A 23,187-nucleotide genomic window follows, 5' to 3' on the forward strand; every position below is an offset into this window, starting at 1 on the left:
CAGTTATGCTGTCAAATATATATAAAAACCCTTCTAATTCTTCTTACTTCAGCTGCACTTGCAAAATGGTTTCACCAACTAACCAATTACAGTGTTTCCCTGAAGGTGCCACAGAGGAATATCACCCACACTGAGGCCAGGGCTGATTATATCTGCAACATTAGATGATGCTGTGTGTTGGGGCAAAAATAGACCTAATTTAGTTGTTTTCATTTACTTGAATGAAGATGATACACATCATTTTCCAATTTCACCTAATTTGCAGCCTTTTTTCATAATTTCGTGCCTCCAGTTTCATAATTTGTGGGACCAAATTCATGAAGGCGTTATCACGAGCTTTCTGTTAAGCATGTGTTCGTTTTGCAGAAATTTGAATCGCACTTCACAGACTTCTAATGACCATCTTAGAGGGCTGAAGAACAAAAAAAAGAGCAGCAGGCCTCTGCTGACCTGTTTATGGTAATTAATTTTGTTGAATAATTTTATGATGGTTTCAGTCAAACTGAAAATGAGTCAATAAGACAAACAGCTGTTAAAATGTTGTCAAACCAACATTTCTTTTCTGTTTTCAACAGCATATTTGTATGAAACACATACAGTACTGTGCAAAAGTCTTGACTCACTGCTTATTTCTTTACACAAGCATGAAAGTCAATATTTGGTATGACCACCAGGAATAGTTTTCCAGTCTTCTTTGTTTGGGATCATTGTCCGGCAGAAAAAAGACGTGGCTCCCGCTGAGACACTTTCCAGATGGTGTTGCACAGTGTATCAAAATCTGACGGTACTTTTATGCATTCACAATTCCATCCGTTTTGACAAGATCTCCTCCACCAGACTATGACAGAGCCTCCAGCGTGTTTCCCAGATGGCTGTAGACACTCACAGCCATCTCTAACCTCTCTCCTGACCACTTCCATATGTAATGTCAGTTTGAACCAGAAATTTCCAATTTGGGTTCATCACTCCAATGCCACTGATTTTCACTCCATGTCTTCTGTAAACTGGCATCCCTCAGCCTTTTCTGCCTGTTTTTTTTTTCCTAAGAATGGCTTCTTGACAGGCTCCCTTCCACTGAGACATTTTCTGATGGCTTCAGTGAAACGGAGATGGATCAGCTGAAGAGCCAGATGCATCTCTTACATCCTGTGTCAGGTCTTTCTTTGATGTATTCCCTATTTTTAACGGGAATAACTTTCAGATGCTGTTTGTCTGCAGTAGATAGCTTGCCAAGTTTCCTCAGATTTTGTTTAACAACACACTGCACGCCATGCTGGGATTATGACAATATTTCAGCTAATATTTATTTGGGAATCAACTTGTTGGTGCTGATTTATGCCTGCCAAACTCTGTTGTCTTTGGCCTTTTGCATAGATTCTACAAAAGAATGCAAACAAATTAATGCTGTCAGCGTTAATCTTGCTAAAATGACGTTAACCGCATTAAGGCAGCAAATTTTGTTAGCGAGTTAGCGCAGATCGCCCCGTGTGTGGGGATGCACGGCCCTAACGCTTTAACGAGCTAACCGCGCTGACACTGTGCAGTCCCACGCACGGGGCGATCCGCGATAACTCGCTAACGGAGATTTAATGCGGTTATGGCGTTAATGTCATTTTAACAAGATTAGCGCTGACAGCGCTAGAAAAAATGTGTTTTTGTTATTTTAGGCTCAAAGTGCAGCACGGTGGCACGGTGGTTAGCACTGTTGCCTCACAGCAAGAAGGTCCTGAGTTCAATTCCACCATCAGGCCGGGGTCTTTCTGTGTGGAGTTTGCATGTTCTCCCCGTGTTTGCGTGGGTTCTCTCCGGGTACTCCGGCTTCCTCCCACCGTCCAAAGACATGCAGCTTGTGGGGATAGGTTAATTGGATAATCCAAATTGCCACTAGGTGTGAATGTGAGTGTGAATGGTTGTCTGTCCCTGTGTGTTAGCCCTGCGACAGACTGGCGACCTGTCCAGGGTGTACCCCGCCTTTCGCCCTATGACAGCTGGGATAGGCTCCAGCGCCCCCCGCGACCCTGAAAAGGATAAGCGGAAGTGAATGGATGGATGGATAGGCTCAAAGTTTGAAATTGCTTAAAGAGACAAGTTAAACTGGCTCTTTGCTGAGTTATCTGTTGTGTTTAAAGACTAAACAAGTTAATTCCTTGAGTGTGGTGCTATTCTTCTGCATGAATGATTATGTTAAATGCCTTAAAAAACAAGAACAACATTCCTGTTAAAATGCCTTGTTACAAGGACTGGACTGAAAAGTGAAGAAGCAGCCAATGTTCAATGAAAGACCTCCAGAAGCTTGGAGATTAAACACGCAAGACCATTTCTAAACAATGACAAGAAAGTCTGTTTCCTTATATGATGGAATGAATTGTGGTTCAAGAGTTTTTCACTGTAAGAAGTGTTAAGTTGAATCAGTGCAGCGGTATCAGTATGAATATTATAGTAACTGTATTCAAATTAAGAAGGGGATTTCCTACATAAAGGCAGCCATTTTAGATGAGGCATTCAAAGATCCGTTCTTGCCTGTAGTGGTCGATAATCCAGCAGCTGTCAGACAGGAGGTTTTCAGGAAAATATTGATTTAATTTTCATGAGTGTTGGGTCAGGGGTCGAAAGGTCAGAACTCTGTGTTGAACTAATCCAAACTTTATATCCCAAAGGGAGTTATGACCAGATTTCCTGTATTGGTTTGTGCCAAGTAACAACCTACAACATACAGGGGGAAAAAAAGGAATTTCACCTTTAGCTGTAATTCTAAACATTTCTGGGAGAACTTGACGAATTTAATTACTATCGTTTGTTATTTTGATGTATTGCACACCCCAAAGGAAGCAGAGGCTAATCTATATCAGAGCTGGTGCTCTTTTATGTTTCAGTTATGGATTTAATTAGTGAAAAGTAGGCCGACTGTCGGATTTCGCCACATCTGAATGCATAGTCATTGACATCAAGGTCTATAATTGCTTAACATTCTGCATTAATCGCGATATCTCACATATTTTTGTAAAATGTTGTCTAATGTGACCATGATGTAGTCAGAATTTTCCAGGTGGGATTGGGGGAAGATGATGAGCCTCCCGACTCGTTGGTGTCCTCTCTCAGCAGCAGTGAGGTCTGCTTCCTCTATATGATGCTGAACACTTGTGTTGAAGAGACCACAGATGCTTTGTCCTCCTTTTTCAAAGATGTGTTTTTAACATTTATGAGTTTTTGAATGGTTGCCCCAGATGTTCATCCGAGACCGCAGTCAGTTTTTAGATGTTTGCAATTAACTGCAGTAGTGCATCATTAATATAAGATTTGTTTAGTGGTAGTTTTACATTAAGCATTAAAAATCACTTCAGCAGCTTCAATTTAGTCATTTTTCTGATTTAAAATAAATCTCAGGGTCATGGGGAGGGTGAGAGGGATAAACAACAGTTTATGCTCACATTTACACCTAAGGCCACTTTAGAAACACCAGTGATCCCTAACATGTACAGTATGTATGTGGACAGTGGGATAAACCCACTCAGAGAGAACCCACACAGGCACAAGGAGAACATGCTAACTAACCTAGCCCAAGCTGTGAGACCACCACTGTGCCGCCCCTAAAGTTTAATCACTTGTTTTTAAATCAGATTTCACTGCTGATTCTCTAGTTTTTATGTCCAGGCGACCGTTAAAATTAAACTTTATTTAGGTAATGCTTCAAAATAATTGCCCAAAAACATGGCAGGGGCCATTTCAAGATGGCAGCCAAGTGGCGAGGCACGCTTTACGCCTTCGGCTGATCCAGCATGCCACAAGAGTGCTAACGGGCACTAGACAGAACGATCATATTTCACCCATATTGGCTTTTTGTCAAATGTAGAATTGAATTTAAAATCATTCTTCTCACATAAAGGTCTGGAATGAGCAAAAAACCCAGCTATTATTGGACCAGAGAAATTCACTCGCAGACTGCAGGTTCTCAGAGTTTCCAAAGACAGAACAGAAGGCTTCTTCACTGTGGAACCGGCTCCCAGTTTAGGAGAAAGATACCCTCTGTAGTTCTAAGATTAGGTTTAAAAATTTCCTTTTTGATAAAGCTTACATTTAGAGCTAGATATGAGCATTTGTTCTTCACTCCCTCCTCTTCCTGTTAAAACAGGGTTCTTCTTTCCCCCAGTCACCAAGTGCTGCTTGAAGGAGATTATCTGATTGTCAAAGTTCTCAAGGGTTATCTTTCCTAAAGTGACTTTAGGCATTTGAAGGCATCTGAATTGGCACTGTATAAATAAACAGTTTAAAATTTAATTGAACCGACTCTGTATTTTTATGCCTTGAAGATATCTCAGGGGCTCTCCATTTAAAATCGGAAGCCCGGTATGTACTAGTAGCATTCATATTGCATGACAAAAGTTTTCTGTTGCTGCTGCTGAGCATTACTTCTGTATCTCCCAAAGAACTTTAAGCTTACCATCGATTCTGCTGTGCGGTGCTTACAGCACCTGAAAATGCTCCCCTCATCTTTGCAGAGCTTTCAGTTCATTGTTTAGCTGTCACACCTGCAACTGTAACTGTTTTTGGTTCACTCTCAGCACTCTTGCCCACTGCAGCAGCAGGCAGAGTGTTTCTTTTGTTTTTTTTTTAAGGAAAAAAGCTCTAAAAATACACTGTAGCAGCTAGCTGGTGAACAGAGCGAAAGAGTCTGAGGATCCCCTCAAGAGCTGGTATATACTAAATATAGAGACACAAAAGTTATATGTCAAATTATAATTTTTTTCATTTTTAAAGGTAAAACCAGGTGAAACCGAGGACATTGTGTGTTTTGCAATGAGACTAGCCCAGTTCAGCATTTAGCTGGAGGTATTTGTTGTATCCATATTAGTCTTGTTCAGATGAATGCTCCTGAGGATCACATTTTTTGTGCCTCTGCAAAATCCCAAATTAAACCCTTGCTTGTGTTTTTTCTACCTTACAACTCTTCAACAGTTCAAAACTCTGACCGATTTAATTTGCTAATTAATGCTAGCTAGCTAACCACCCATGTGGGTGTCCAATGTATTTTCAATGCACGTCGGAAAACAGTGATTCGCTTTAAAACGACGTGAATTTCAGTGACTATAGAAACTGATGAGTCAGCAAATGCAGATAATAACAGCGACGATGAATCTCCAGGAGACAGCGTTACAGTAGGCTATAAATAATAAAATTGAAATGAAATAAGATAAGATAAGATAAGATAAGATAACCTTTATTAGTCCCACACGTGGGAAATTTGTTTTGTCACAGCAGGAAGTGGACAGTGCAAAAGTTATGAGGCAAAAATTAGAATACAATAAGAATAAATACAGTACACAGCTGTACAGAATAGAATAAAATAAAATACTATATACAGTAGAATAAAATAAAATAAATATACAATAAGATAAAAATAGAATACAAATACAAATACTATATACAACTGAGTAAAAATACAACGATGACAGAAAGGATTATTGCACTTAGTATTAAATAACAGCCAAATGTAGTCTAGCTGTTGCATAATTTTCTTCTCTTTACTTATCAAAAGATAAATTTCACCAAGGCCTGATGCAGCTGTAAACTCAGCTTCATCTTTTGAAAAAAAAAGGAAAGAAAAATTGGATAAGCTTGATATAATTAAGCCCCATTCAGCTGCATTTACAATGCTGAATATCATTCATATTTTTCACTAAACGGATATATGAAAGGTTGAACTAGTCTTTTACGCTCCACATTGTTGATAGTTTGCATGTGTGTGTGTTTGCGTGCGAGTGAATGAGAGATGAATTGTAAGACACTTGTGGAGAAGTGCTATGTGAACGCATCCAGCTGGCAAACGAGACACCAGGTTACTGCGAGAAAGGGAGGAAATTAGAGCGTCCACAGAGCCTGCAGCTACTGCACAACCTGTACCTATTGGCCATTGTTTATTTCTCTGCTTCATCTGTCATCAAAAATCACTCAACCTCCCCTCTATGACCCCAGTAATAAAAATGAGTGACACATTGCTTTATTGCCATAAACACACCCCGTGTTGCAGGTGTGCATACAAAAACCGAAGCGTGGAAAAGGCAAGGATAGTTTTGTACATTTATAGGCAGGTTGTAGGGCCAGGTAGGCTATGCTCTGTCTGAGCAGGACTAGCCCCTCTTTATGTAGGACTTCACAGGACGAATATGTCTTGTCCCTCGTGTTGAGACAGCGTTGCACCTTTTTATTGGTTCTCAAATTGTTATAGTGCAGGACAGACCGTTTTAGAAAGTCTGGCTTGTATCCAGAGAAGCAGAGAAGGCCATCATCTTGGGTCAAGTGCAGATTAACCTGTCACAGTCTTTTGCAGCTTCCGCTACATCCAGCGGGGAAAATTACGAGTCACCACGGAGCCACAGGCTATGCAGATTTAAGCAGAGTGTGATGGAAGCTAACACAAAGAAAAAGAAATGCAGCGACTGTACTCTTGAAGGCCGATGGATGGTGATTCTTTTTTCCCCCACCAGTTATGTTTTTTTAGTTTCGCACGTGGACGAACGTGACATAAAGAAGCATGTGATCAAACAGACATCTGCCAATCTGTTAGCGAGGGAATTCAAGTTTTTTTTTCTTTGCCTTCACGTGCTAAACATCAAACATGCTTATGCGTGTTTCGGGTGTAAGTTTGACTTACGTGCTACTACTGAGAGTCCTAAGAGTCCTATATTTAGTTTCTTGGCATCTGGTCGGCGTAGCCTTTAGCCTAACAGCTGCAACTTGAGCTTTTGTTAAGAATAACTTCATCTGGACAAATAAGCTGAACCTGGCCTGCATGACTCACACAGCATGCTCAAATTTACAGGTTTGTCAAATATTGTCAACACTGCTAAATCACTTTCTTTGCATCGCTAAATCACTTCAGAAAGCCAAGTGAAACGCACTTGTTGCTCCCTTCAAGCGCTCCCTCCAAAATCAAGAATTTTGGTGACTCCTAGTAACACGATAAAAAAAAAAGTGATAATTCATGCTCATATTTCCAGGCGTAGTTTGTAACACCAAGTCAGACCCTGCTTTTTAACAGCCTCTGACTCTGTCCGCACTGACCGCCTCACTCCTTACAACCTCTCAAATGCAGTTGCCATGGCGATGTCCCGCTTTTCGTGACTGAAAGAGAAAGGAAGCCGAGACACTGCTGAACTGGAAGGCTCTTCCCAAGATTGTCCATTTCCCTGTAAAATGGGCTAGGTACAGGGGAGGAGGCGTGGAGTGCAGGAGGGAACAAATTAAACATGCAGCAGAGAACAGAAGAGGCTTTGAGATGAGCTACCAGTGGACTGGAGAAGTGGGTGTTGAAACGTTTTGTTCTTATAAATTAAGCTTTAGCTGAGAAATGAGAGAGCCAGGAACTGGAAAAACTCAGACATAATGACTGACTTTATTATGCATGTGGATAAACTCGGCTGCACTTCTGGCTCTGCGAAGTTGTTGTGGTAAGAAGTCATTTCACTCGTGAGACCCGCAGAGTTGGAGCCGCTCATGTGAAACAAAAACTATAAAAAGAGTTATATAAAGACTTGACTAAAGTGATACCAACTCATTTTGCAGGACAGCACAAACAATTTCAAAGCTCCAACCAAAATTCTGTTCGAGCAAAAGAAACGGCTCCATAAACAACAGAGGAGTTCAGTCAGGTTTGAAGCAAACTTGATGGATATTTTAGAGTCCAAACACAATCATACATGATTATATTCGCGGTTCATTCACATTTCTGAGGGTGTATAATGAAAAGAGGTTTATTCATCTCCTTCATGGCCACTTTTTCCCTCAAAGTGAGCAAAGTAATTGATTTATTTCAATATATTTTCCAGAATTGCACCCATGGACGCCACATTTAAAAACCGGTCCGTTTCTTTCTGGAGGATTTCTTTTCATCATGTAACCTGCATGATGTAAATCAACTCTGCGCGTGCAGTTTGTTTCTTAGAAATGCACAAAAGCTGCCAACAGTTCAGAGGCAGCTTTTTGCTGTTAGATGTTCCAGCAGCATTTCTTCTTCTCATCTCACTTCCATCTCCTCACTCTTAATGAAAGGGCATGCTGGTGGAGGATGTCAGTTGCTTTTGCTGATGGCTAGGTGCACTCACTAATTTCCAATCCGGAGAGGTGAGCACGTCTGGAAAGGACACACCTGCCAACACGGCTGTCAGCAAGCATGTGAGAGTAGTGGGATAATTGAGCTGCGCTCAGAGACCTAATAGTGGAGAGGAATCCAGCAGTATAATGGCCACTCTGCTCACAGTGGGATTGCAGCAGGTGAACCAGAGAACTTTTCTCTTTAATCCAAGGACTAAGCTGTCACATTTGAATGTCATTAAAGAGACAAGGCATTCATTAAATGACAAGGACACGGTGTGCCAGATTACTCTGGTACTGATGTCCAACAAATGTAGTGATTGTGACTTCAGAATTTGATCGCTACAGTATCCGGCAGCTAGCTGTGGGAATTCTTTTCCTTAAAGAGCGGCTTCTGTCTGCTGCGCGTTTGATCCGCGGGCTCCACGTATGTTCGTTTGTCGTGAACGTGGAAATCATTTGGACAGACATGTGTATTAAACTCTGGCAGAATTCCAAATCTTTTGACATGAGGAACAGGTCGGTGCAAAGCTCAGACAGCCGCGCACAGATGATCTTGGGTTGACTGACTATCAAAGCCACAGATGGCACTGCCAACATCACTGACTACTTAACATATTGGTAGGTGAAAGGGACACCGTGGCAGGTTTTTAACTGGCACAGCGTTGGTTTGATGATTGTTTTTGCTAAAAAAAAATAAATGTTTTTTAAAAGATCTGATACTGATAATGTGGTTTGTAATTAGAATTATTTTAAAAGTCAGATCTGAACAGATGGACTTCTGGAAAACATGCAATCTTTGATGTCAGGCAGAGAAAAACTTCCATATATCTGCTTAGAAGTCATGTTAACAAGATCTCTCTTAAAGCTTCACATCTCAACTTAATGCCATTAAAACAGGATATAGTTTTAGCTATTTCAGCGTGACTGTTGTGTTGCACAAAATGCAAGCTGTTATAGGAAGAGAAAGACCTTTGGTGGAACTGCAACATTATTGTCTATCTGTATTTAAATCACGACTGTATATGTAGAAGAAACTGGCAAAGTGCTGTCAACAAGATGTGATTGTCCTGAGAAGTATAGTGTAACCGTAGCTGTGCTGCTGGGATCTCTCTAGATTGAGTTTGCACCTGTACCAGTGTGGGTTCTCCTCAGGTACTCCCTCCCACATGCCAAAGACATTCATATTTCCAAACTGGCTTTACAAGCTGTCTCCTAACTCTCACTCCATAGGAGTTTAAATAGGAAAAACAGTTCAAATATTTATTGACCAAGACTTAGACAGGCTCAATGGACTTACTTTTGTAATTTTCACTGTAAAATTAAATAATAATTCCCGTCCTCCAGGAACCATCTGAGTTATCTCTCTAGCCCAGAATGGTTAGGCAAGGTAATCTGAAGCACATGTGGCAAAATCTTTCTGTCTGAGCTCAGACCTTGTGAGGACCTTGTGCTATTGTGATACACTGACTAAAGCTCATCGTCTCCTCTTTATGGAACTGTGAGTTTTGTCTCTATCAGAAATGGTAACAAAATTACAGTATTTTAAAGAGCACTTGTAGTATGAAAACTAATAAATGGATGTCATCTTACTTTTGACATTAATGTCTGAGAAGAACCAGAATGGCAAAGAACCAGTGCAGCAGCACAAGTAGTATACAGTCTTTTATTTCACGCACAGTGAAGTAATACATTTAACAGTGGTTCACACATGACTGTGCAGACTTACACAAGTAAATCAAGAATAGGTACAAACCAGTTGAATCAAGTCCTCTATTGCAAAGAGGCACATTGCAGGCGAGTTGCTCTCATTGGTGCAATGTGAGTCAGACTGATTGCAACGTGTTGGCAATCTCTCTGCATTTTTAAATCAGACGGCAGATATTTGCAAACCTTCATCATTCTGTCTGAGAGCGGTTGCAGCGGTTGTTTGGAGAGTGGTTGAGATCACCTGGCAAAACAGTGGCATGGTTGTGAGATCCCTGCGGGTGTCCTTAAACCAGGAGTTGGCAGCAGATCATTTCTTTTGGGCTTCAAGTAGAACGAGGAGCACGTGTCTTTGGCTCCTTACCGTGATCTTCAAGGGACGTTGCAGACTGGTGAGGCGTGATCAGTCTGCAACAATGTTTAGGTGTGTGGTACACGGCAAAATAACTTCCGAGACTCAGGGTTTCCCGACAGAACATCACACCTTAATATGATGATTAATGTACTTCACTTCACCTGTGGAGGATTTTATCTCTGGTGGGTTATCAAAATCCAGGTGAACATCTTTTTCTTGTTGTTTATTTTGTTTTTTAACTCTAAGTAAGTAAAAGTAAGAATTGCTTAAGTGTTAAGACTGAAGGACGCTGTAGTGATTTTAAGCAATGGACACTATGTAGCTGATCCACTGAGGAAGAAACGTTAACAATACAGATAATAAGGTAACGTTGTTTTTAAGAAATGTGGTGTTATTTGATCAAGCGAAGTCGCTCACAGACCTTCACTGCGAGTGCTTGTGTGTATGTTACAGATAGATGCATTTGTATTAGAGGCTGGCACTCAGTGGCTTGAACCTGCCTTTGGGGCTCTCTTCAAATGAGGCACATATGCTGCATTAATTAGTTTTAGGCACACAACTGAGTGTGACAGGTGACAAACAGCCCCCTCCCTCTATGTGACTTTAAAAAATGCATATCTACTTTTATAAGTCACACTCCTTTCATGAAGGGAAAGTTAACCTCTAAGGTTCTGTCTGTCGTTCTGGCTTTTTATGATGAAATAAACAGCAAAGTGCTGAAATGCTTAAAGTGTAATCAGCGGTTATTCCTCTCACCTGTGACACAGATGTGATGCTTTCACTCTGCGTGGAGTGAAATCTTTAAGCAATGTCAATAAGTGCAACAACTTTAGAGGCAATTTTTGAGATATATAGCAATAGTTTTAGGACCCGTCAGTCATAAATATAAAGCAGGTGCCACTCGAGCCTCTTCTCGTTCCTGCATCAAAACATCGCATTCGTGTTTTCTTTTCCAAACTGAAGAATGTGAAAATACTGCATTAGGCCCGTGTGCACTGCTGTTTCAAATATTTTTTATTAAAATTATTTTTTTATCACTTGAAAATATCCATGCTATGTATTTTTTTATCGTGTTGTTAATGTATGTGTTTTTGCTGCTTACACCATTAGGGCCACCAGATGTGCACACATCAGTGAGATTATTTCACACTAATCCAAACTGTCAATCTTCCCCATCTGTCGCCCAGGTCTGCTACCTGCTGAAGTGAGAACACCTGCAACACAGGATCAGCCTCACAGTAACTGCTACCACATCAAGCCCCTTTTAAACCTTTTGTAGGAAAAGTTTTGCATGTTCGCTATAGTAATAATATATAAAAAAATAACATTAAACGTCAGCGTTATTACAGATGAAAACAATGATATTATCCAAGCTATCGTGTAATATGTCCGAGATTATTATTCCTCCTATTTCTGTTAACTGCATTTACATAATCAATGTACAAGTTTGAATCACCTGTTTATGTAAGGGGTAAGTAGTTCTTTTCTCATTGGGGGCTTGATTATAATAAACCATAATCTCAAAGTGGAGCTATTACACCTATTTCCAGCTACGTTATTTTACCCCTGAATTCTAATAGTGTAGTTTTGCATTATTACCATTAATAAAAGAATCCTTGTTCAGCACCTTATTTCATCCACAATATAAAACAAGCGTTTTACCTCATCTCCCTTTTAGGCCACACTTCCTTTAGGCAGATTTCCTTTGCATGGCCACCCCTTTAAAACAGAAGGTTTGAACAGCAGGCAGGTGGATCTGCTGTGCATACAGCCAGAACTCTGAGCCTGACAATGACGATATCAAGGATACCTCTCTATCGCATCATAAAGATCCAAAAGTTGATCTTTTTGATGCAAAATGAGCATTTAGGGTACTTTGAAGCCTTGCAGGGATAACTTGACCTCATAATTTGAAAATTTGGCTATGAAAAATATTATTGTTTCCCTTTAGGCCGTGTATGTTGTATTGTATAATGACCTGCTTGGACGTTATTAGACTATGCAGTTTGGGATTTGCATGTTCTCCTCATGTACTGAGTAGACACTCAGGCTTCCTTTTAGCACCTGTGTCACAGCTAAATGCATAAACACAGTGGGAGCTGTGTTTCCCTGCCTCTGTTTTCCACTGCAGCTGCTGTTTACTCTTTGGGTGAAGGGCTGGCTTGATAGTAAACTTGAGAAGAAAATGTTTTTTGAGAGAATGCAACAACTATGTGAAGAAATAGAAAGCTGCTCAGCACCAGATCTGATGTATGGAGATCATGTTCACTTATTATTAGTCCCAGTGCACCGAAATTAGTTGCAGTTCACCTAGAGGACACTCGATAGCTCTCAATGAATTGGAGTGAACGGAGCTAAGTGGCTTAAATAATTATTCACAGTTGGTCTGAGTGTGAATAATTATTTTTATTATACTCATATACATTTTACTCAAGATAGCATTATGCTATTCTATATTCATATTGGTTAAGACATCCTCCCTTGATGGTTCCTGTTTCCAAGCAATAACTGCAATAGCATTTTCCAGTGTCATTAAGTAAGAACAGACATTTACATGCAGTATGTGTATAAAGAAGGGGAACTATAAATGCACATGTCAAACCTTGAAGCAGATGGGCTACAGCAGCAGGAAACCACTCCACACGCCACTCCTATCAGCTAAGAACAGGAAACTCAGATACAGTTCGCGCAGGCTCACCAAAATTGGACAAGAGAAGACCGGAAAAATGTACCGTGTCTGATGAGTCTTGATTTCTGCTGCAGCGTTCAGATGGTAGGGCCAGATTTTGGCGTAAACAACATGAAAGCTTGGATCCATCCTGCCTTGAATCAATAGGTCAGGCTGCTACTGGTGGTGTAATAGTGTGGGGGATATTTTCTTGGCACACTTTAAGCACCTTAGTGCAAATTGAGAATTGTTTTAATGCCACAGTCTACACGAGTATTGCTGCTGACCCTGTCCATCCCTTTATCGCCACAGTGTACCCGTCTTCTGATGGCTGCTTCCAGCTGGAAAACACATCATGCCATCATGAACATCATCAAACTGGTTTCTTGAACGTGACAATGAGTTTATTGTACTGAAATTTCCTCCAAAGTCACCTGATCTCAGTCTAATAGAGCACCTTTGGGATCTGGTGGAACAGGAGGTTTACATTTATTATTAAAAACCTGACAGTCATCTAAAACACAAGGATTAATTCTGCATAGACTTTAATATCGTTGTATAATTTGATGCCAGACCCTAAAATAGTTTCAGTACCCTACTAGTAGTTATTGACTTTACCTTTATTACTGTATCAGTAACATTAATATATTTATTTAGGCTAAGGGTAGCCCACAGATAAGCCTTTTGCTGCCTTCATGTGTCATCACAGTGAAAAAGCACATTATACAAGCCCACTGAAAGTGCCCCTCATTGGTTCTTTTTACTCGGCAGTGACTGTGCTGGTTGACAGTTCTGCAACCTTTGCCTAAATAATATGCAAATTAGGATCTTATCACAATGCAGATAAGCTATAAATGCTAAGGCCCATAGTCAGATGCCATTATCAGGACAACAATTCAGGACACACAGTGCATGTCACTAAACTGCAGAGCCACGAGATGCTGCAGTGACTACTGCTCATTAAACACACAGAGCAGACACGACCCTCCATAATTAGCACAAAATAACTTGTCTTTAGGTTCATGTATTTTTCCATGATAAAATATTTCTTGGATAGCATGTCAGTCGTTTATCTAGTATTCTGCTTTATTCGTAGAATAATGAATTATATTGAATTCATTTCTTAAGTGTTAATTTCCAGGAATGGATTGATACTCTCAGCTCCTAGCAGACTGAGAAAACAGGTGGTGCGCATGAAATGTGGTACAAAATAGGATCCCAAGGCATTTGACCTGCATGTTCCTTGTTTTTGAATGCTCTTATTACAATTTGCATGTAGGACTAGTGTTGCCATGACAGCAGCTGAGTCTTAAAACTTTCATCTGAGACAGTTGTACTCTTTTTGAGTTTGACTCATCCAGTATTGGCAAGGAGAACGCAGGCCGGGGAGCGAAAAGTTACAGTCTGACTGGATTTTGTAGGGAAACACCTTTATTCAGTGGTGTGGAACACATCTAAAATGAATATCTATTATTTAATATTCAAAAAATAAAAATGAGATCTGAGAGGAAATTGAAATTGATTATTAATAGCTGGTGAACAGCGCCTTCTTTCCTCCTTCCTTTTCTAAATGGAACGTGCAGCTCTCGCCCATGAGGTCTCTCCGAGGCTCTGGCCACTCTGTTGTGGCATTTTTTCTTCGCTCGCTTGCTTCTCTTTCTCTCACTTGGCTTTCAGCGCAAGTGTTGGCACACAAAGTTAAAGTAAATGTTTTCCCAGTTTAATTCCACACTGTGCCAACCCGAGATCTGTCGTCGCAAGATCTTAAAACTCACCAATAGACGTTTGTTTACGACACATTCTTACTCCTATCACATGCTGACTCTTGCTCAGGGTCCATCCACCCATCCATCCGTCCATTTACTTATCCAATGCGGGGTCACAGTGTGGCTGGCGCCTATCCCAGCTGTCCCCTTTAGCATCATTTTCCATAGTACCAGCAGTGCTTCAGAACACTATTATGACAACTGAAGAAGCACAACAACCGAGTTTGCATTAGGAAGTGTGGTGTCACATGGCACCATCACATGACTAACCAGAAAAGGGATGTTTGAGTCTTATCTGAGCGTGATATTTCTACATTTTAATTTAACTTTTTTATTTTTTTACTTTTAAGTTTCTTTAGCTGTTTTCCTTAGTTTAGGGAACAAAAATTCTTATGTGTAGTAAAACATAATGGATGGATTAAAATATACTCGCGCATTATCGCCACATCCTTGGTTACCACATGTATTATGCCGTTCTATACACAAGATGTCATTTTGATGCTGGTCTTGATGCAACAGCAATGGGATAACAAAGGATCCTCTTTTAGGCCTCAGTAACATAGCAACCAAACCCTGATATCTCCTGATGATTGAGGAAAAATGTGCTTTCCCCAACCAGTTGTTGTGTGGTTGCCAGAGGTAAAAAGGGCGTAGCACCAAAACCCTCCTTGTGATGGCTTCAATCTCTAGCAGATTGCTGCAGTTGCCTGTAGTTTGCATGGAAGAGCCAGCTTGTCTGCAAATACACTTCGTTTACTCTCAAAGCTGTAGTGTAGTTGTATCTGTAAATGCAGATAAAACTGGGATTATTGTACTTGCCCCTAAAAATCTTAGCAAACGTGGGGTCTAACCAGATACTTACCGTGGCCTCTAGTAACACTGTGAGGAATCTTGAAGTCTTTGACCAGGATATGTGCTTAATAAGCAAATATGTAGGCTGTTGTAATTTGGCGCTATATGAATACAATTAAATTGAAATTTAATTTAATTTAATAGTGGGATTTCAGCCAGAAACAGAGTGTATTTGCTTTCAAAGTAAAAGCTGTGGCATAGCACAGGTGAACGTTCTGTTTCTTTTCACTGCAGCTTGGCGAGTACTGTTTGCCGGCAAACTACAGGTGACTGCAACAATCTGCTAGGAGCTAAAGCAGTTGCAACTGGGTTGTACCTCTTTGCATTCAATTTCACCTTGTAATCCACAGCAAACACTTGCAACTGGTCAGGAAACACATTTTAGAGAGCAGAGACTGCCAGATGGTTGCCAACAGGTCTCGAGACCTGTGTAACTGAGGCCTTTAAGAGCAATTTCTTCCACATTTAAAAGTAGAAAGAATACAATTTGGAAGGTTTGTGTTTTGTACCATGTTTCAAAAACATTTAATATTTTTCCCTTAAACGAAGTCAAAGTTATCGCTTTACAATATTAACCCTGCATGTTAAAAAAATACTCCTACCCTGTTTGAATATGAAATCAAGGTCTTTAAGGAGCATCCATATGTAGGTGTGAGCCCCGTCTCAATGTTGTGATGAATGCTCCAAAGATCCATTGAAAAAGGACACTATGGGAGTATTGCTAAAACATTAACACTTTTGACAAATGGGCAGTATTTGAAAGACTCTGACAGACTGGTGTTGGTTTGTCAGACTGCCCTGCACATAGAAAATGACACTAAAGAGGAACCCGCTGCATCAAAATGTCTATGCCTATGAATCACATACTGGGCAAGCATCTACAGTGGGGCAAAAAAGTATTTAGTCAGCCACCGATTGTGCAAGTTCCCCCACTTAAAATGATGACAGAGGTCAGTAATTTGCACCAGAGGTACACTTCAACTGTGAGAGACAGAATGTGAAAAAAAAATCCACGAATTCACATGGTAGGATTTGTAAAGAATTTCTTCGTAAATCAGGGTGGAAAATAAGTATTTGGTCACCTCAAACAAGGAAAATCTCTGGCTCTCACAGACCTGTAACGTCTTCTGTAAGAAGCTTTTCTGTCCCCCACTCGTTACCTGTATGAATGGCACCTGTTTGAACTCATCATCTGTATAAAAGACACCTGTCCACAGCCTCAAACAGTCAGACTCCAAACTCCGCCATGGCCAAGACCAAAGAGCTTTCGAAGGACACCAGGAAAAGTATTGTAGACCTGCACCAGACTGGGAAGAGTGAATCTACAATAGGCAAGCAGCTTGGTGTGAAAAAATCTACTGTGGGAGCAATCATTAGAAAATGGAAGACATACAAGACCACTGATAATCTCCCTCGATCTGGGGCTCCACGCAAGATCTCATCCCGTGGGGTCAAAATGATCATGAGAACGGTGAGCAAAGATCCCAGAACCACACGGGGGGACCTGGTGAATGACCTGCAGAGAGCTGGGACCAAAGTAACAAAGGTCACCATCAGTAACACACTACAACGGCAGGGAATCAAATCCTGCAGTGCCAGACGTGTTCCGCTGCTGAAGCCAGTGCATGTCCAGGCCCGTCTGAAGTTTGCCAGAGAGCACATGGATGATACAGCAGAGGATTGGGAGAATGCCATGTGGTCAGATGAAACCAAAGTAGAACTTTTTGGTATAAACTCAACTCGTCGTGTTTGGAGGAAGAAGAATACTGAGTTGCATCCCAAGAACACCATACCTACTGTGAAGCATGGGGGTGGAAACATCATGCTATGGGGCTGTTTTTCTGCCAAGGGGACAGGACGACTGATCCGTGTTAAGGACAGAATGAATGGGGCCATGTATCGTGAGATTTTGAGCCAAAACCTCCTTCCATCAGTGAGAAGATGAAACGAGGCTGGGTCTTCCAACATGACAATGATCCAAAACACACCGCCCGGGCAACAAAGGAGTGGCTCCGTAAGAAGCATTTGAAAGTCCTGGAGTGGCCTAGCCAGTCTCCAGACCTCAACCCCATAGAAAATCTGTGGCGGGAGTTGAAAGTCCGTGTTGCTCGGCGACAGCCCCAAAACATCACTGCTCTCGAGAAGATCTGCATGGAGGAATGGGCCAAAATACCAGCTACTGTGTGTGCAAACCTGGTAAAGACCTATAGTAAACGTTTGACCTCTGTTATTGCCAACAAAGGTTATGTTACAAAGTATTGAGTTGTATTTTTGTTATTGACCAAATACTTATTTTCCACCCTGATTTACGAATAAATTCTTTACAAATCCTACCATGTGGATTCATGGATTTTTTTTTCACATTCTGTCTCTCACAGTTGAAGTGTACCTCTGGTGCAAATTACTGACCTCTGTCATCATTTTAGGTGGGGGAACTTGCACAATCGGTGGCTGACTAAATACTGTTTTGCCCCACTGTATATGTGACGGGTTCAGCGTGAGAACAGGTTGCAATCTTAGTATTTTATGCAAATTGGACAACCCCAGTATCTGAGATTATCCCTTGCCACTGGCTTTACTCACTTTGAGCAGCACTGATACAATTTCTGGCTACAGTGTGAGCTGCACTGTGTGTGAAATGCAGCACATTTTCATTCTCTTTTTCCTAACACCATCCATGCATGTAAGCCGGTCTGAATTTCCTTTGAGGTGAGGCTTGGATTAGAGGCCGACACCATACACTCAGCCTTGCTAAAGGATTTTATTATCATGGCAGGTTTTTGTCGGCGTTGCTACACCTCACAGAGATTGTGCCACAACATTGCTCCTCAAAGACATCCATAACAGCATCACGAAGCACGCATTAGGGACCGTGATAACAAAGAAATACAATGCTTGGCATCCATCTTTACCCAAAGTCTTGTGATTTTGTCTCTTGATTCTGCAGCGCTGTGCACAACATGCATTTTATGCATGTTTGAATAACTTTTAGCCAACCAAACATTACCAGCAAATGCACTGATGAGTTTTGGCTTTTGAAAAGAACCTCAAACTTTTTTCTTTCAATTTTTTAAAGAACTGTCCTTATTTTATTTTCATTTTTTTTTTAAATGTAGAGTCAATGAGGTAAGCTATGAGGGATTTATGTAAACCCCTCATTTCTCAGTACAACCTTGACCAGAGAATGTACTAGAGTCTGTTTACTGCGTGTATGTAAATGTAGCCATTGTCTTGGCTTCTTTTCTAGGATTAGCCCTTCATTTTCTTGGCACAGTTCCTTCACCCAGGGCTCTGTCTGCTGTGTACACAGATCCACACAAAGCCCCCGATGTCATTTCACTGATACTATTCTGTCTCACAACACCAGGATACACAGAGTCTCTTCTGTTGTTATTATCAATATGCCAAGAGCAGAGGAGACACAGGACTTGACTTCAGCGGTCCATTTATTTCAAGACCTGCTATTTCTGTGAATTTGACCTTGATAAGAGTTTTCTCTTTGGATCATTTACGCTGTTTTTTTCCCTTTTGTTGCTTGTTTTTTTGGCATTTTCTTTATCATAAACATATCATTGAGTTATTTTGACCTTATCTCTGACAAAGTCAGAGATATTTTTTAATTCAGTAGATGTGAAGTTCTAAAAAATACATCAAACACGAGTTTATGTGCACAGACCAGGCTTCTGGCCACCTTTCAACCACAAGCATAACTCTTCATGAGCTTTTCAACAGTCGTTGGAATGGCCGAGGCTGGAGGCCGCTCAGTGACAGCGGGGTGGGAGGAGAGTGTTGGCGGAGGTTTGGCGGGGCAGGGGGGAGTTTGATAATCTCGTGTGAAAGAAGAACGAGCAGTCTGCTGGTTGGAAAGAAGCTCTACCAGCCCCCCCCCCCCCAAACAGTGTCCCCATTAAAAGGACTGATGTGCATCTCTGCAACAAGCTGCAAACTCGTGTGGCCTTGGGAGCCATAGAGAGTCCTCACTGTGTTAGAATAAGTCACTCCTGAGACCACTAAAAGCCATTATTAGAAGGTGTTTATTGAGCTAGCCGTGGCCTAGATACAGCTTAATATCCTGAGAACAGTTATAGACCATAATTATATTACATTTTGGATGAAGACTGGCCATGATTAGATAAATGATGAATAGCTCCATCAGATAAAAAAAAAAGGTGCAAGGTTTCTAAGGAGATAATGCACTGTTGGCTTATTTTTGCAAGTATTTGGAACATTTCCTGTCCTTCTCGAGACGATATTGTTTGACACGGAAAATGGAATTCATTACACAGACAAAGGTTTACATTACACAAGAAACACCACGAAAAAGGAATATTAGCTTCTTTTGTTTCATTTTACTCTCCCACGCACATCTCTACCCTAGGTGTAAATTAGATGATATTTAGTCTCTGTTTAAACATTAAGCAAGTTTCTTTTTCAGATAGGTTTGAGCTTTCTATTTTAGAATTGCGCCTAGAAGTGTGTGCCAAGAAAGGGACTTTAAATTGAACAGTGGGAGTGTGTTATTTTCAGCAGATAACGCCCCAGTATAACTACTAATTACACCTTTCAGTCAAAAGAAATTAAAGAAAATAAATTGCACTATCGTTTGCTTTGTCTTTGTCTTTTATTTAAAAACTGTAAAACGATGTTCGGACTTGATTTCTGGAAACTGCACGACGCAGTTACACGACAGTTGAGCAGCATCAGGTGCAGCTGAGTGTAGAAATAATATGTTTTTGACTTCCAAAGGACAAATTTGAAAGCTTTGTAACCTGCCTGTGCACTTGTGTGATTCGTCTGGAAGTTGTTTGTGTTTTTAGGTCCTGATGGCAGCAGTACCAGAAACCCTGTCATGGTTGGGTAGTTTAGTTTCGATTACTGGCAAATTCCAATTTCAGCTTTTTGTCCACAACACAGCCCCTTTGATGACAGGTGTCACAACCACTACTATGTGAGTGTACCATTCTGCCACTGTTTAGAAGCGAAGGCAGGAAAGTTGCCTGTTGCCTGAAGTTATATCAGCATGTGAGATCAGAGACAAAAAGGCACAAAAGTAGAATACCTGGTTACATGCTGGTTGGACAACATTTGCCATGTTGTAGTATGTGTATTTTTTTCTGAATTCTTTGCATAGGTACTTGTTCAACGTCTGCACTGTGACTAGTGAAGCAAATATTATCTCAGTGCAGTGTTCTGTCATCCGATGGCTATAGTGCACACTTTGTCAAAGATACCTGAGCAGGAATGTGCAAATCTGTGATAAAATGATGGCTCTTGAGAAGTATCGCAGCTTGTATCCTGATAGAATGGAACAGACAGTGACACATCTCACAGTGCCAGTTTCAAGATAGTGCAGGGCAACCTGCTTGCAAGTAGGAAAAGTCGGTGTTTGCACTGAATTTCTTTTGCTTGCACCGACCAATTGCAAGTAGTTACAATGACAAACTACCACCAGTCACCTGGTGGGAGGCAACTTGTCTCCAAACAGTCTCAGTGCAACTCAGAAAGACTGCAATCACTCTCAGCGAGATTACTGAATGTTTGCAGATAATCACCATTTATAAATAAAGGCATGTTTCCAACACATTGCAATCGATCTGAGACAGTTTGCAGCAATGAGCACAACTCTTCTGTGCAAAAGAGGACTTGGCCCAACTGGCTGTGTTCAGGTTATGTCCCTATATAGGATGCTGAACATGTGTGTCAGCAGCTACTTCACTATTTATGGAAAAATTTTGGAATTTTTTGTGTCAGTTCTTGGAGGTTCTTGCTGGAATCTGAATGTATGCCTTTATTTGTCAGTTGCAGTTGCCCACAACCGAGATGGCAGACCTTGCCGACCGTACATACAAAACAAAAACATCACATTGGGGAGACAGGTCAGGCTAGGTAGCAAGGGAAAAAACCATCAAAATGTGTAACACAAAAGGATAATTCAGGAATGCACAGATATCAACACACCCTCACACAATAAAACACAGACAAGCAACATGGGAGAATATGCCAGTGTGTACAGCTGGATCTGGGACCGCTGCAATCTTCGATTGCGCCTCCAGCTGATCCGCTGTCCACATCGGATGGGAGGTAAGCATGGGAGGAGGCGTTGGATTCAGGGGAGGGAGGGTCATAGTGAGGGTGTATCAGTATCAGTGTACATGTTTCGTGTGTGTGTGTGTGTGTGTGTGTGTGTGTGTGTGTGTGTGTGTGTCCCAGTTAAGTGTCACCACGCCCAATTAAGCGAAGGTCAACAGTCTCCAGTGGACCCAGGTGGCCTTGAAGGAGGGACAAAGAATTCTGTCAACAATCCTGTTATCATGGAGAATTTTTGTTCTTCCAGTCAGCTTCGACCTTGGCAGGCCTTCAGCTGGCGCCAGTGGGATAGCCACATAAGTGAAGATGGCGAATGTTTGGGTTTAGTGCGAACAACTGCATCAGATTTTTACAGTTGGTCTAATGTCCATCACTGGTCACCAATTCTCTCAATTCCCATTCTTCTTCTCCAAGATCTTATCCATAGTGCATTCAAAACACAGCCTGAGTACTCGCAGCCCTGCCAATTGTCTATCATGGCGGCCAGCCTTATGGGATTTTGAACAGCTGTAGCCGCTTCTTTTTCTTCGATAAGCCAGGTCCGAGCCATCTCCAGTCAGCCAGAACTCTGTGTGCCATCTTTTTGGCACCTGTCTTTTATTTTGGTAGAAATAAGGAAAACAGTTCTATTTGGGCTAGAAAAGGGCTACTAGAAAGAAATAGGCACTTTTCTTTTGAATGAGGTTATACCCAGCCAGTGTGCAGTGCCCTCGAGATGTCTTCACCATGGTGGAGTTATCTTTTTTGTGGTACTGGCCCAACTTTTATAGACTTTGCTTCTATTCTCAAGTGTTCATCACTACAGTGTTCCCTCAGATCCCTTTGCCAGTAAAATAGTGAGAGTGATGGTGCTATTCAAGAAATTTGAATAGCAGAAAAGATCTTTGTCTGAAATGTGCTGCCTACACCAGTAGGCATCAGAACATTTCTTCTGTCCATTATGTCGGTGTGGAATAGGTAATGTCCCTGGGAGTGCCATCAGGCTTTTCAGTTGGTAGTGGAATAAATGAAAATATAAAGGTTATATTGTAGGTGTGTTCGATCCATTATTTTTGGATTCCTGCCCATACAAAGGAATAAAAGTCAGGATATCTCAGGCTCTGCTGTGTCGATTTTGACCATTGTATTTTTATTTCTGTGTCTTTCAAACTTGCCGACAAGCCTTCTAACTTTGTTGAAGTACTCTTTGAACATCACAATATATGCGGTTTAGCTCCTCCAGCAGTCTTTTAGGTTTTTTTTTCATTTACTATAGCATACATCAAAAGTAATGAGGACTTTTGAATCACAAACATGCTGCAGAGTCAGCCGAGGTCATTAAAGCCAAAGAAGTCTCCGAATCGTTGCTAAAATCAAACGTCAGAAAAACTTCATGACAGTCTTAATAATCATTTCAATTTCAACTTTACACGACCCCGTAGCTACTTTCTTTTTCTACTCTGTATTTCTAATGGTGCTGCTGTCTTTTTAAAATGACACCCCTTTTTTTGACATTTCGAAAAAGACTCAATAAATCTTAGGCCAAGTCACTGTGTATGTAAGCAGTGTGGTTCGCTACCCGAGAGGCAAAGGATTTAACTGACATTTTTAAATAGGTTCAATGAATGGGTTCATTGGGACTTTAATTACATTCACTCTTTAACCGAGAGTGTTGTTGGCAATGG

At 41.1% G+C, this 23,187-nt stretch overlaps 1 protein-coding gene across 5 annotated transcripts in view; it reads left to right on the plus strand.

Moving 5' to 3' along the window:
- Positions 1 to 23,187, plus strand: part of cadm1a (cell adhesion molecule 1a) — a 466,960-nt gene that overhangs the window by 424,848 nt on the left and 18,925 nt on the right. The window lies entirely within an intron of this gene.

The sequence above is a fragment of the Mchenga conophoros genome, linkage group LG10 (genome assembly GCF_057382185.1).
Source record: "Mchenga conophoros isolate Kocher_MC1m ecotype Shallow Benthic linkage group LG10, M_conophoros_male_GT1.1, whole genome shotgun sequence".
In the NCBI taxonomy this organism is placed as follows: Eukaryota; Metazoa; Chordata; class Actinopteri; order Cichliformes; family Cichlidae; genus Mchenga; species Mchenga conophoros.